Source organism: Molothrus ater, chromosome Z, assembly GCF_012460135.2.
Source record: "Molothrus ater isolate BHLD 08-10-18 breed brown headed cowbird chromosome Z, BPBGC_Mater_1.1, whole genome shotgun sequence".
In the NCBI taxonomy this organism is placed as follows: domain Eukaryota; kingdom Metazoa; phylum Chordata; class Aves; order Passeriformes; family Icteridae; genus Molothrus; species Molothrus ater.
In genome coordinates, this window is record NC_050511.2 from 26,670,094 (window position 1) to 26,683,833 (window position 13,740).

The following is a 13,740-nucleotide window of genomic DNA, read 5'->3' on the forward strand; positions in this document are numbered from 1 at the left end:
TAGATGTGGTTTATACAGAATTTTCAGGGCAAGTCATGCTTTTCAAAGGCCCACAATATTCACTGCCTAGACAGTTTTCCTTTCTAACCTAACAGCATATTCCAAATCAGAACATATATTACATGTATGTAATATATGCCATTCTTTGAACAGTGGCTTGACTTGAGCCTTATTTGAAGAAAAACCTCATTGTCCTCCATACTTGTTTTCCACTTGGATTAAACTGCATCACCATAGTCTTTGTAATCATACAGCAAAGAAATTATTTTTCACAATCTAGTACATTCAAAATTTTAAAGTGGTAATTTTCTTCATGTATTCTGACACTGCCCTGTAATTAGCATGATTCTAAAAAGGAACACCAGAGTAAGTTAATAATGATAGATTCTACCTGCCTCTTGTACTTAAGAGGCAAACTCACAGAATGTTTAAAGATGGGTAAATTCACATTTGCCATAGGAGCACTACTAACCACAGGAAGAACAGCAAAACAGATTCTCTAAGAAATCAGGCTTCAGTTCAGAATTCTGGGTTTCCTCCACTGAACAAAAGACATCTGACCGCATCCAGCAGGCTGTTTAACAGGCCAGGAAGAGCCAGAACCAGAAAACAAATCATCTTACTACAGGCAGACAAGAAGATAACGGGATGCCAGAACGGCAACAGGTCAACACCCTGGAATGAATGCATAACAACTGAGGACACTTCAGAGTACCAGAGAAATCCATTCTGGGCATGGTTATCTTCAAAAGTCTTTTAAATTTCTTCACTAATGAAAATGTTTACAAAATCTGCAGCTGACACAAAGCTAGTGGGATTTGGTGAGCACTTCAGAAGAGAGGACTGGAACTGAAATAGATGTTGAGAAATAGCAGAGGTTCAGAGACCATTAAGATAAAATTTAAAAAAAAATCAAGTGTCAAGTGTTATTCTTGTAAAAACATACGCGCAAAACTGGGACTATTTGCTTGGGAAGTACAATGGCAGCCTGAAAAGAACAAAGGGAGAAAGAGATAACACAGTGTACTTCTCCTCTCCTGTAACATATGACATCAAACCAAACTCTAGAATTTTAGAGACTACAAAATAAATAGGAACAGTAGTGGATTATCTCTGCAAGCCAGCTCACCTTCCTCACACACCAGCTTTATTCTGGAATGTATTCAGAAAGGATCTTTCGACCAAGAAGATTGATAATAACCTCTATTAAGCCTTGAAAAGATCTCACTTGAATATTGTCTTTTCAACATAACATTCACAAAAGTACCTTGGGGGGTTAGAGCAAATGAAGCTACTTTGAAACAGGCTCTATCTTTTAAACCTATAAATGCAGATAGATGAGTGTGTCTCCAGAAAAAAAAAATACTAAGGGGAAAGGGGCATGAGTACAAGCACATTCATAACAGTTGTATTTGAACATAAATTTTACTTTTAAATTAAATAGTAATTAACTTTTCCACAAGAGAAGGAAAAGCTTGAACCAGCTCCAATTGACTTAGTTGTCAATCATATCAGGCTGAGATACACTCCATATACAACTGAGTATTGTACATTCATTTCATTACAGGCAGCACAACAACAGATGGTTACAGAGTAACCTTCCCTCCAGGATTAACCTACTTCAAGGAAAGTATTGTTTCCCTTTAACAGACAGGTCAGGAGAAGACCACTGGAGGTCACAGCCTCCTCACTCAAGCAGCATCCCCTAGAGCATGGCAGTCAGAATTTTGTCCAGACTACTTTTGAGTACTCTAGGGAAGGAAACTCCGCAACTGCTCTGGGCAGCCTGCTCCAGTGCTCAATTAGTAGAGAATTTATTCCTCACGTTCAGGTGGACGTTTCTATGTTCCAGGTTCTGCCCATTACTCAGCATTACTAAGAAGAACTTGGCTCCATCCATCAGATACTTATATATATTGATGTGATCTTCTGTGAGTCTTCTCCAGACTGACTAGGCCCTGTCCCATCTGGGATGCTCCAACCCCCATCTATGCTGCCCTCAGATGGACAAGCTCCAGGAGCTACATGCCTCTCTTGCCCTGAGGAGCCCAGAACTGGACATGTTGAATTGCAGACAGTTCCTCCATGCCCACCTCTTCAAGCTGTCAAGGTCATTCTGAAGAGTTGCACAGCTCTCTCTCTCAACTCCTTCCAGCTTTGTGTTGTCAGTGAACTCAGAGGCATCTGCCTCTTGCTCCAAGTCACTGATGAACAAGTTAAACAATACTGGACCAGTACTGAGTCCTTAGGGACAGCACTAGAGACAGGCCTCCAATGAGATCCTGTGCAACTGATTACAACACTTAGGGATCTGCAGTTCAAGCTCAGGAAATTTGGGCTGGATGAGTGGTCAGTGAGGGTGCACCTCACACTGTCCACTCGTCCAGTCCATACTTCCTGAGCTTGCCTATGAGAATAATACCAGAGACAAAGTCAAAATCCTTGCTCAAAGTCCAGGTAAACATCCACTGCTCTTCCCTTTCATCTACCCAGGTAGCTGTCTCAGCATAGAGGGGAATCAGGTTGGTTAAGCATGCTGACTACTCTTCATCATCTTTTTGTCCACCACATGTGTGGAGGTGGCCTCCAGGATGAAATGTTTCATTACTTTTTCAGGGATTAAATGAGACCAATTGGCCTGTAGCTCCCTGGGATCTCCTTCTTGCCCCCTTTAAAGACCAGGGTAGTACTTCCTTTCCTCTAGTATTGTGGCACCTCTCCTGACTGCCATGACCTTTTAAAGATCTGAGAGCAATCACATCTACTAGTTCCTTCAGCGTTCATAGGTGTGAAGGAACCCATCATAGCCCATGGACTTGTGGATGGCAAGTTCACTTCTTTATGATTTACCTGGACACATGAAAGAATGTTTTTATGCAGAAGCCTGAGCATAAAGCCATCTTCTTGGAATGATTTAGCTGTAGCCCTTTTTCACATGCCACGCAGGCTAAAGCAACTGGATTCTGCTAAGAACCAGCTAAAATACTAAAATATAATCTTTTCTGCTATTTCTGTTGCAGCAAGTGCAATTGTCTCTGGCAGACAATTGGTAGCAAACCCAGAAATAGCAGCCCTAACTGTTACAGCAGGGGTTTCAAGGCGGTAATGGTGAGGTTGCTGTAAACAACTGCAACTCCCTGGCGGCAATGACCTCCTTTTGGTAGAAGTGTCTCTGCAAGAGTACCGCCGATACATCAGTTTCTAAACAGACTTAGTATGTTGGTATCATTCTTCAAATAAACAAGCTTTAGTTCTTCAACAATATATCTAGCTAGTTAAAGACATACCTCTTTTTGTAGTGGTACCTCATCCAGTTTGAAAATTTTACATGCTATTTTACCATTAATGGCCACACCCAAACCATTAATTTAAGATTTAAGTTAAGGACCCTCATCTTTTCTTCCTTTTGTTATGTTAGATAAATTAATAGGGGGAAAACAAATTTATCCTATAGCATATGACTATTCATCATGTTTACATATTCATTATGCATAAAGCTTAAGCTACTTAAATCTCATATAGGGAAGCCTTACTGACCCAATTAAGATTTTCCTATCAGGTGAACATGCCTCCCTTGACAAAAAAACTCTCATGTTTCCCATGCCCTCCGGATAGGTTACAATGAGATTCAATAGTACTTCATCAAAACAAAAAAAGAAAAAGCCTTCAGACTGACACCAGCAACAGGCATGTTCATGCTCTCGCAAAATGAAATTGGCTTGTACAACCTTCCCAAAATAAACATAATCATTAACTAAATATAGCTGCATCTATTCCAGAGTCAAGTGAACCTTTTTTCTTTTGCCTAAAAGATTAACTTTTTATTTCTTTTTCTTCTCTGTATGCTTTCTAACAAAAGAATGGGTTGACCTGGTTTAGATTGGTTTGAGTGTTGCTGAATCCAGCAAACAGCTGAGCTGTTTTGAAAGAAAGCTTCCCCTCCATTATTTAATGTTTGTTTTCTCTTCTGCAGAGAGAAAAGGCAAACAGTACTCAGATTTACACTGGGGAATGGAGGAGGAAAAACAAACCACAAACGCAAATGACTGCCTAATGAAAGTTTCAGTATTAAAAAAAATATAATGAAAAAGCATCTCTTTACCCCTTTCATTTCCATTAGCATAATGTTCCAAGAATGTTAACTACATTCTTTTATCTCTTAGACACCAGTTTGCAGCTTAAGACAAAGCTAAAACCAAAGCTATAAATTACAAGTGGATCAAAAGATTTACATAATGACCTAAGTTATTTTGTATATTAAGATTTGAATGAATCAATTTCTTTGATTTTGTTCCCAAGTAAATATTTTTCACTGATGATGGTGAACTGAAAATACAGCCTTTTAAACTTTTTACTTTATTGATACTTTGTGTTGTCCAGTTAGCACTGATTCTTACACATCTATCTTTCAGCATTTTGGTTATTTACATAAAAAATAAGATGAAGCCGATTAAGCTGGAAAACTAAAGAAACAGTAGTAATTGACATTGTATTGCTAGCATTGTAAATTGGTGATTTGAACAATAAAAAGACCTCCAAGCTAAACACCATGTAAACAATATCTGTTACTTTAAGACCACAAGGTACATTTGGTGCTCCCTGCACTGCTTCAGGTCTTTAACTACTCCACCAGACCACAACACAGGAACCTCACACCTGAGCTTCTGTAGTAGCTACTAATTTTACTTAGGTTCCCACAAACATTCTTACTCCACTGTACAAAGTGGAATTTTACTTTCAGAATGGCAAATACCACCCATGTGACATGATCTTAAAAAAATTTAACTACCTGCAACATATAGTACAGTAGTCTGGCTGTATTTTTTTTATCTCTACACCCCGCGTTCAAGAAAAAACAACAAACCCTCAGACAGGTGGGCCCATTATTTTAATGAAGTACTTAGTCGCCTGTTACACGAGCGAGTATAGCTTGTACAAAAAACATGCGGACTCTGCAGCCCCAGCTGCAGACCATGTAAACCAGCTAAAGCATTAAAAAAAAAACCAAAACAAAGCAAAAAAAAAAAAAAAAAAAAACCCAAAACTCAAACAACAAGAACAACAAAGAATAAAAACAAAACAAACAAAAAATCCCAAAGAAACGGGCACTAGGCTACGGAACTGGAAAGCGTCCTTCCAAACCAACTTCAACTTAAAAAAACCTACTGAAACAGAAGCAAGCAAGACAGACCAAACAGAACTGCACTATTTTCCCTCCCAATCCTGCAGAAAAAAAGTGGTCCACTGCGGTTCTTCACCCGGGCTCGCTCTATCCGCCGATCCCTCAGCAGCCGCCCCGGCCCGGCACCGCGAGGGGCGGCGAGCAGCCTCGGCGCCGGTGCCGGAGCCAGAGCCAGCCTGACAGGCCGGTTCCGCTGGAATGCTCTCAGCAGCCTGCTCTCGCCCTCCGCTACCGGAGACAGGGAACGGGGTGTAAGTTTTCCCCACCACGTGTTTTTTCTTTAAGGGGAGGGAGACACCCGCCCTGGGCACGCACACACAGACACTGACACAGACACACAGACACACACACACAGACACACACACACAGACACACAGACACACACTCACTCCCAACAGCCAGACACAGCTGATCCCAGGCCCGTCACGCTGGCTCCTCCCCGCCCCTCCAGCGGAGCACAGTCACAGCGCAGTTCCAGCACCTTCTTCACCTCTTCCCCAAACTACTCCCGCGAGTGCCGCCCGCGCCCTGCTGCCGCCTTAGTGGGGAAAGAGGTCCTGCCCCTCTCTCCGCGCCGCGGAGGCGAGCTGGGAGGGGCGGGGGAGCGCGGCGGCAGCACCCGGAGGGAGCGCAAGCCGCCACCGCTGCGCGGCAAGCGCGGGAGGGCAGCGCTCGCCGTGCGCACGGCGCCGCGGGAGCGCAGCGCACCCCGCCCCGCGCGCGCTTGCACACCTCCGCCCCTCCTGGCCTCCGGCGTGAGCGACAGCTCCCCAGGCCAATAGAACAGTCTCTTCTACGCAAGGGGGCGGGCACTCTCTGCTCGGCGGACCAATGGCAACATCGCTGCCTGAGCAGTGGCGTCCGTGAAGGGGGGGCCGGAGGAGGGGCAGGAGTTTAGGAAGAAGAGGAGGGAATGGCTGTCATCAATGAAGTCATGTTCGTAATCTAGTCCCTCGCTCCGGTTCTGGACTCGGGTGACTCACTGAGGGGGGAGAGGAGCGACAGTCAGCACGGCGCTCCGCCCGGGCGGAAGGTAAATACAACTTGCAACTCGGTCCAACCCCGTCAGCTCCCTGTGCCCGGTACTGTCCTTTATTGTCACTGGCTGTGCCGGCTCGCACCGTACCCACCTTCCCTCTCCCCATTGCTCCTCTTCCCCGGGCACGGCCCCGCCGGTCCCAGCCGCCGCCGTGCCACCTGCTTCCTCTCCCCACCTTCCCCGGCGCCCGGCCCTCCCGAATATTTATATCCCCCAGTGGGTGGAGAGAAGAAAGTTTTGATCCGGTATTATTCTGGAATAATCACGATGCGGATCGCCGGAGCGGGAGCGACAGAACCCCCACGGAGTCGCCGGTGGCTGACTCGTGAGTCAGCGGCACTCTCGGTCTTGCCGCCCAGCGAGCGTGTCACGGGCTGCGGGCAAAGCGGCCACGGGAGAAATAGATCCTTGGGGAGCGACAGCCCAGACGGACGGGCCGGGGGAGGCTCCGCTGCAGCTGCCGGGGGTCGCAGGGTGAAGTTCAGGGTGTCCAGAGGCAGCAGAGCGCGGTGCGGTGGGGCTGTTTCTTTGCCGTGGCACACGCTGGCGCAGACCCAGCCGAGCGAGGGGAAGTGGGGAGGCATGAGGAGGGAGGAACATGGTGCGTGGGGGAGCGGTCTCGCCTGCGAGGAGAGTAGCGGCATTCCCCGGCAGAGCCAGGGAGGCCATGATCCGGATCATCGCTGCCTGCCTGTCACAAACATTGCACACACCGGGGAGGTGGAAGAAGCGGGGGCTGGGACTTTAGCCCAACAGGGCTGCAGCTCCTGTTGCTTTTCGGTCTCTTGTTTTTAACTGTGCAGTCACTCCTACTGTAAAGGTGTCGCGGTTTACTTCCCAAAATAGCTTGCATGTCGTCGTACCCCTCCCGTTTTCCCTGCAGAAATTCGCCCCCCTCCTCCTCCCCATCTCCAAGCAGAGTAGCACAAAACATGCGCTTACAATTTTGGAATCGCCTGCCAAGCAAAAAAGCGTTTTATTTCCGGTGTGCGCGGAAATTTATTTTTTTTAACCCGGCCGGGCGGGAGCGAGGATGCAAACGCGCGTGGATGCTCAGGTAGCTGCGGCTCCCCTGCCCCTATGTCGGGAGAGGGGACGGCGGTGTTTGGCACCTGGAAAAGTTCTGTGCCCAGCCGGAGGCGGGGGTGGGCGGCAGAGCGCTGCTGCAGCCAGCTGCCGGGCGGGGCCGGAGGGCAGCGGAGCCCGTCCCCGGGCCGCTGCGGGGCAGAGTTGGGAGGCAGCGGCGGCGGCGGCGGGGAGAGGATAGGAGGGTGGGTGGCCTTTCTCGTCCCTCCGCCTGTGCAAGCGGCGGCGGATCAGGAAGTCACCGCCGCCACACACAGGCGCACAGACATGTTTGGTCGGCGTGACATGGTGGCGGAGAGGAGGAGAGGCGGGGAGACGGGCCCAGCCCAGCCCTGAGGCATGACCCGGCTGCTCACCCGGCCGCCCGCCCGCCTGCGGCCGAGGTACGGGCCCTTGCGCGGGCAGCGCCGTCAGCAGCGCACCCGCTGCTTCGTGGAGGGGCGGGGGCAGGCAGCAGCGGCGCCGCATTTCCAGGCAGGGACGTTTTACAGCCTGTCGGCCGGGGAGAAAACTTTCCATAAAGGTCGGAGGGGGGAAAACAGGGCCCTGGTTGTGCGCGCCCGCCCCAGCGCCTTCGCGGGGGAGGCGGCGGGCGGCCCGGCGCCGAGGCCTGCGCCCGCCCGTCCTGCAGGGCCCGAGCACCCGAGGGCAGAGCAGCGGTGCTGCCGCTCAGGGAGGGAGGGAGCGGCCGCCTTGTCCTGCCGCCCCCCGGAGCTCCCGGGTCGCGGGTCCTCCGCCGCGGCTCTTCCTTGTGTTCACGGTGCAGAAATGGAGTTTCTTACGTTGTCTCCTCCCCTCTTAAATTTATAATGGTGGAGCTACAAACTGCGCACGGCTGCAAAAGTTGCAGCTCTTCTAACTCGATCTGAAGTTACAGTTTAACGAGCGACTCGGGTCGTTTTTTTGTTTTGTTTTTTTCCCTGAGCGTGCGTTATGGTCAAGTAGAGGGAGTGTAAGAGTGTCTGCAGATTACGTGCATCGTACCGAATTTGTTTTTTCTTGATATCTGGTTCATATGTTTGATATTCGGACTTACCGAACGTAAGGCTAACGGTGTTCTTTTTAGGATGTATTTTTATGAATATTTATGTGAATATGAATATGCAAGTAAATAACTAGCTGAAGAATTGAAGAAAAAAAGTTGTTGGTTTTTCGGTTTTTTGTTTGGTCGGGTTTTTTTTTCGCTGAAAGTGTTCAGCATGCTTTCGTTGAAGAATTGATCTGGGGTCTATGACACGGCATTGTTCCGTTTGCATTCTCTCTTGTATTGCTTTAACTTTCTGAAGTGTTAAGTGGTTTTAACCACAGACCCTAAGACCCAAACGATAAACATTGTACCAGAATTTAATTCCTTTGGTAGTGTACCAGTTACTTGTTCGGGGTGGGGCAGTCTCCTCTGTGCAAGTTACTATTGTTGTGCAAATACAGGCACACTTTCTCTTTCCGAACCTAATTGCCCTATTACTGTCTCTGACTTTGTTTCTTTTGTCCTTTTGTGAGTCTAAGGAAAAAAAAAGTAGTGTTTCTGAAGGATAGGCTTGCCTCAAGGCAGGTTGTTATATATATATCAGTAATAGAAAGCAAAAAGACTTTTTGTATAGGGAGCTTTTAAAATTTAGAGTGGATCATACAGCATATGTGGACTTACCAGAGGTGAGAGTAAATCTTCATTAAAAACATTATTTCTCTCATGAGTTATTTCTCAGCTTTAAGACTGGTATTTCTGTGGTGTTGCATGGAACATGTGCCAAAGGGCTGTGTTCATAGCAGTCTTAAATCTTTTGTTTATTTCTGAAGTAGTCTATGAACATTTCTTGTCAAGTTTAAGAAGTGCTTTCACCAGCACCTGAGGCTTGAAAATTGGCAGGAGAAAAATTCCTTCAGTTCGCATACCCATATTACATATATTCTTGTCAAAGGTGTGTTTGAAATTACTATCTCCATATATATATATATTTCTTAGGTTTTGTTGGACTTTTGAAGTTAAGGTCAAAATATGCACAGTAGCAACTTAAAAAATGTCTATACTTTACCTCTGGTTTTTTGTTGTCCTGATGAGTAATATTGCTGTGAACTACAAGTGATCCTTTTCAGAAGGAAACTCCTCATACTTTGTGTGATTTAGAATATTTTTGCAAATTACTCCTCAAAATGTCTGTTGCATTTCTGTGTGTTTCCTGCTTGTGTCAGTATTCTCTGTGTGTAGTAGGTGTTTCCTGGACCTCCATCACTTTTGGACTTTATCAGAGTAGGTTGGGTTTTTTTTTGATTCTCTACTGGAATAGTAAACACAACATTATGGCATAAAGATTATTTGTCATAAAATTGGCATTAGAGAAAAGCTCATGTCTTATTTCCAAGATAAAATAAGAGAAGGATGAATAAGGGAAGGAAGTAAAGCTTTCTTAAACACAGCTTTGATAGTTTGTAAATACAGTAGAATGAGAAGACTAATGCTGAAAATTGTTTTCTTTGTTTGTGACACCTGTATAAAGTCATTACTTATTAGGCATTAACATTTTCCTGTTTGTGTCCAGTTGGCAGAGAATATTTTCTATTTGTCACTTCAGAGTTTGAACACCTAGGTGGATCATTTAGAGGTGGGACATTGGAGAAAATGTTAAATTGATAAGTTGGTTTTTACAGTAAATATATGTTTTAAATACAAGTAACTTGTAACAAACAATTCTCTCCCTTCTTCCTCCTCTTCTTCCCTGCTTAAGTAAAGCCAAGGCCTGTTGGTAATATGGTGCATTTCTTTCCTTTTGCCTGCATCTCTTACGGTTTTTTATTTAGAAACAAATGAAAAGACTGCATTCAATAGCTGTGGTTAATACCTGTAGTAAAGCTCACAGTACGAAAGCTTAATCCATGACCATTCAGTAGTGTCCTGTATCAGTTTTCTGTGCTTTAAATTTACAGCGGAATCTACATATGTAGCAAATGTGGGATTGATCTTGGACATTGTCTGATGACAATTAAACTTTTGACTGTAGCTATCTGCTATCTTCTTTTCCTGAAGGCTACTGTCTTCTGCAGCAAAGCTATCAGAAGGGATCATATGTCTGTGCTGTTGTGTCTTCACAGTAAAGTCTGGCAGCGTAGCTTAGCCTAACTTGTGTGCACTCTGATTTGTGATTATGCCTTTTGACAGTCTAGAGTACTTTCAGCGCCCAGCTGTTAACAAGTCATTTTTTGCTGCTGATGTCAGTTTTTCCTGAGAGGGTAGGCTATAAGCTAGAGCAGCTGAGAAAAGTTGAACTTTGTGTAAAGCTGAAATATCTATACAGTAGGAGTAAGCATTTCTACAAGAATATTTCAAGGTAAGGAGTACTGACTATCATCCTAAAGTAAACTGTATCATACTACATGACTCCACAATAAAGTTTCTGGCGTAAGCATTCCACCTGTTTACTGAACTGTATGGGGATGCTCTCTGCAGTTTCTGGCAGAGAGCTAGACATGCAGCTAAAGGAGTGTTGCAGAGGTTTTTTTCTTCTGGCCTAGGTCTCTGGATAAGTAATTAAGGTTCAGCATTTCTGGTTCTGTGGTTAGTATTTTAAACTACAGATGCCCTTGCAGAAGGTTTTCAAGTTACACTGACATGACATAAATGAGCATGCAAAGGCACATGTTAGTGTGTTTGGCTTTTCTTATGTGAACTAATAACTCTGGTATATGTTAGTTGAAGATTTGAGTCTTCTGATTTTTGTTGTTTCATGTAAACCTGTTTATTGATTGAATTGTCATTTAATGAAATGGCAGTAATTAAATCATGATAAAAGGTAATGCAGTGTCCTGTGAAGTTGTACAATACAAAACACTGATTTGCTTCTAAGTGTGATAAGTTATTTAGTGATGATGAGCTATGATTACTAATCAGCTCTTCTACTTTGAGCATATTAATTTGATTATAGTTAGCAGATTATGCAAGTAATACAAATCACTGACAGGATAATTCCATGTTTTCTATGGTAGTATAATAAAGATAACTCCTGTAGCCTATAGTGTATCACAAATCTACAGTTTATCTTTTCAAAGCCAGTTGTGAATCATGAACTGCAGTTGGAAATGTGTGGGGAGAAGTAGATTGTAACTATTTCTCTTGTGAAGACAAAGTTACGCTTTGCAGTGTCTGTGTGGCTATTGTGTGGGTCCATATTTCATAAGCTCTAAGTGGTATAGTTTCATTACTTTCCACTGCATATCCAAGGCAGGAGATGTGGCCAAAACATCCTGGCTGAGGTTCAATTTAGGTTGAGAGGAAAGGCAGAAGTTACATTGGATGGTGAAGGGAACTAGCTAGAAGAGTTATAAATACTTAACTGCTCCATCTGTTCTTAGACTTGGTGTGTGCCCTGTCAAAGCAGTCTGTAATCCCTGGATCTTTTGGGGTGTACAGCTGGTCTTGAATTCCAAAGTAATGCAAATGGTTTTTTACCTGCTGTGTTTTTGTTTGGGATCTGCTAATACTTCCTCATGTGAAAAAATCCCTGCCCTTGTTACCTGTGGGTTTGTAGCAGGTTTATACCAAAATGTGTGTAAAATAGAAATGTTGAACTGATGAAGACTATATTGTACAGTGAATTAGTTACATCTACAAAACTTTCTAAGTGTATATAAAATGATAGTGGAGAAGCATTTATGCTTAGAGGCTGTTATTTCATATTGTTCACAGTGCAGATATTCACTGTCCTAAACTGATCTAGAAATAGTTGAGCAGAGATCCTAAGTCTCCCTTAATCTTCGGCTCTTGGTTTTGTGGCTGTTTGTATTTGGATCTGGCTAAAGTTACGCTGACATACAATAGATGCCTTTTTATTTTCCTATCTTAGCTCTGGTTGTGTCCAGCAAAGGTGGAGAAATTCTCTGAGACCACAGGAAGAACCATGTGATTCACCACAACTGATTCAATTACCAGTAGTTCATCTGGGGCGGTTCACAAAAGAAAATTGGTCATGTTGATGTAAATAGATCTAAGAGGTGGTGGTAAAGGATTACGGTTCAGGAAAAAAAACCCATCCTATTTGAAGTCATGTAAATAATACTACTCCAGTGAGCATTTTGAGGAAACTATAAGATTGGACACTTGAAAAACAATTTGACAACATGTAATGTGTTCAAGAATCAGAGCCAAGAGCCTCATAATTTAGAACAATAAGATGGTATTTTTAATTTCTTTTTCATTTCACTATAGTCTTGTAATTTGTTGGAAACATTCACTTTTTTTTTTTTGCCTCTCCTTCCTCCCTGCTTTTTAATTCTAACAGGCACTACTCATTAAAAAGCAGTCCAAAGAAATAGGTCAACACTGGCTTTTGGCAGGGAGTTGGCTTCATACTGCTTTTTTCATTGCAGGCACCAGAATTTAGCCAAAATAATACCAATACTATCTGCATGGAACTCAGTGACTTTTGGACCTGTTGTTTTCTTGTAGATTTTTGCTTTGACTTTAATGAGACTTTCATAAAGGCCTAAATGAATTAGATATCTAGCTTTTACTGAATTTTGATGAGAGCAGGGTCTCTAATTTCTGTGGGGTACAATCTCACGCTTAATAAATACAAACGAAGCTATTTTTGAAACATGTTAAACTATAAATTTTTAAGCAGGTAATTTCTGTGAAGAGGTACTTTGTTGGGAGGGCCATACTGTGTTCTGGTTGAGGTCAGTGGCATTTTTTTTTAATTTTGTGGACTACTGTTGCCAGAGAAAATTGCTTTGTCTCTTTAATTCCATAACTGTCTTTGGACAGAGTTTATTACTTGAATTTAAGTAGTGTTTTCCAATACTTTATATTCCCCGATGTAGGTTTATAAATTACTTTTTTTTTTTCTTTTTCTCTGATGTATAAAATGTCTGCATACAAATTATCTGTTTAAGACAATTCCCAATTATGTGAGATGTATCTTCACTCAGAGAAAGGTGATGAGGGGACTTGGTCTGGTGCAAGTGATGCAGACATTCACCTCTGGTAGTTACTATTTTTCATAGTTTGGACGTTTGGTATCCTATCAGAAAGACTTCTGAATTTTTCAAATTTGCATGCAAGATATGTTTAATGTATTTGTAAATGACAGTGTAACTAATGGACTTGAGAGTGGAGCTAGTTTTTATGAGAATTACAAGTTGAATTTGAAATAGGATGAATAGGTGAATTGAGAGAAAGATTTTAATACCCATTTTAAGGCATGGGTATAGGTAGATGTCTTTTGTGAAATAAGATATTTTGGGATACTGTATACTGATAGTAGTTTTATTATTGATTGTGTTATGGTTCTGTATACATTCTTCTGGATTGTAGTGGTGGTGCTAGTTACCTGCTTTGTTAAATGGATTGAATTTCGTTTATAATGCACATAGTGCATGACTCAGCTGTGAGAGTGTCAGTCTGAGATTCTGCAATATCATGATTGAAATATGTAGAAACTAT

At 43.5% G+C, this 13,740-nt stretch overlaps 1 protein-coding gene and 1 long non-coding RNA gene across 3 annotated transcripts in view; one reads left to right on the top strand and one right to left on the bottom strand.

Annotated features, from left to right (window-relative positions):
- The window catches only part of LOC118699608 (uncharacterized), a 116,381-nt gene extending 110,589 nt beyond the window's left edge, over positions 1-5,792 (bottom strand). The window contains exon 1 of one of the 2 annotated variants that reach the window (XR_008508953.1): positions 5,572-5,792. This is a non-coding gene — a long non-coding RNA (uncharacterized LOC118699608). Of the gene's footprint in view, positions 1-5,567 lie in introns of both variants that reach the window. The other variant, XR_008508954.1, reaches the window with a different exon arrangement.
- Positions 5,793-6,084: 292 nt separating this feature from the next.
- Positions 6,085-13,740, top strand: part of SMARCA2 (SWI/SNF related, matrix associated, actin dependent regulator of chromatin, subfamily a, member 2) — a 116,502-nt gene continuing 108,846 nt past the window's right edge. The window contains exon 1 of the mRNA XM_036402793.2: positions 6,085-6,215. The gene's annotated coding sequence lies outside the window, so the exon portion shown is untranslated. The remainder of the gene's footprint in view (positions 6,216-13,740) is intronic.